A 1890-nucleotide genomic window follows, 5' to 3' on the forward strand; every position below is an offset into this window, starting at 1 on the left:
TAACAAGAGATCTGGGTTTTAGTTCTGACTCTACTCTGTATGACCAGGGGGCTTCTTCCCTTTTCTTGGCCCCCTTCTTGAAATGCAACAAACTTACATAGTCCTTCCCATTCTCAAGGGCCTGGCCTTTCTGGCTATGCATCCCTATGGCAGATCTAGGGCTACAGTTCTGGACCCCGGGGCTACACTTGTGGATCACCAGAGACCACCTCTGGTGGAAACAGCAGCCACCTCAAGGCAGGGGAAGGGCTTCTCCCCCAGGCAGATGGTGCTGAGAAGTGTGAGGAGCTGGTGTGAGAAGTGAAGGTGGCATTTTTAAAATAGTCTATACTTCGTAACTTCACTCAGCTAGAACACTCCGGTCTCAACTTCCTAAACATGCTAAATATAAAACTTGCATACTCAGAACAGGCCACCTCCCCTCTCTTATGAAGTTTACAGATGAGATACGATAGTTGTTGTTTCTGGTCAGGTTAGATGATAGTTTTAAAAATTCAGTATTTGAAGTTTAGAGGTGGTTTGAAGGGAAGGTGATGTGTCAAATCCTACAGTTAAGACTGGTCTTATGCCAGATAAGGCAGAAGAATTGGCTGAAAATGCAGGGTTATGTGTGGTTACTTAACAGTCACATTTACGAGAATTTATCTTCCTGACTTTTAAGGTATAGTCCCTGGAATGACACAGTTATCTATTATCACTATCCCATTTCAGATACAAGATTGTATGTGTGAAAGCACCTAGTACCTATGTAAGAATAATTTGAAAGTAGCAAATAAAATAAAATAAAATAAATCTAGTGTGCAGTCCCAAGATGGAGGAAGAATAGGACAGGGAGACCACTTTCTCCCCCACAAATTCTTCAAAAGGTCATTTGAATGATGAGAAACTTCCACAAAGCAACTTCTGAACGCTGGTGGAGGACACCAGGCACCCAGAAAGGCAGCCCATTCTCTTTGAAAGGAGGAAGGACAAAATATAAAAGACAAAAAGAGAGACAAGAGAGTTAGGGATGGAGACCCATCCTGGGGAGGGAATCATGAAGGAGGAGAAATTTCCAAACAGCAGGAAACCCTCTCACTGGCAGGTCCATGGGGAATTTTGAAATCTCAGAAGGCAACATAACCAGATGAAAAAGAGAGAGAGAGAGAGAGAGAGAATATGTGCTTAACTGCAACTCGCAGCAGAGAAGTAGCCCAAATGATTGCATCCACCACTAGCAAGCCGGGACTGGACAAGGAGGCTTGGGTTGCATGCTTAGGGTAAGGATCAGATCTGAATGCCCTGAGGACAATCTGAGGGAGCTAATGTGAGATAGCAACCCAAACTGTGGGATAGCCAGAGAGAGAAAAAAAGAGAGAGAGAGAGAAAACTTTCCCACAAAAAGTTCTCTAACCTAATGCACAGCCTGGCCAGCTCACAGAACAAAGGATTGAGCAAACACCAAAGGAGAGCTAGCCAGCTGCGTACAAGCCCCTCGCTCCCCCCTCCTGGCCAGAAGCAGAGAGGCAGGAGTGCGACAACCACAGCTGGAAGGCAAGGGGCAATCTCAGCCCCAGAAACTGGCAACTTCCACCAAACTGTGAGCAGACTTCCAGTTACTAACCAAGTCTTCCTGGGATCCTGAACAATAGACATCTGCCAAGAGGATCACAGCCTGAGATCAGCTCCCCAGAGTAGACACATAGCACACCTGAGACGGTGCTCTTGCAGCGTACCCAGGAAAGTGAGTGGCCGGGACCAGGGAGCTGATTAAGATACACTGCCCACCTGAGACAGTGTGCTTGCCAAGCACCTGGTCTCCTGGCTGCTTGGAACTGGGAAGGACACAAAAACGCATGCCCTTGCAGAATACCCAAGATTCTGAACCTGAGCAGCTTAGACCTGGGAAGT

This window comes from Oryx dammah, unplaced genomic scaffold (assembly GCF_014754425.2).
Source record: "Oryx dammah isolate SB20612 unplaced genomic scaffold, SCBI_Odam_1.1 HiC_scaffold_23, whole genome shotgun sequence".
Lineage (NCBI taxonomy): Eukaryota > Metazoa > Chordata > Mammalia > Artiodactyla > Bovidae > Oryx > Oryx dammah.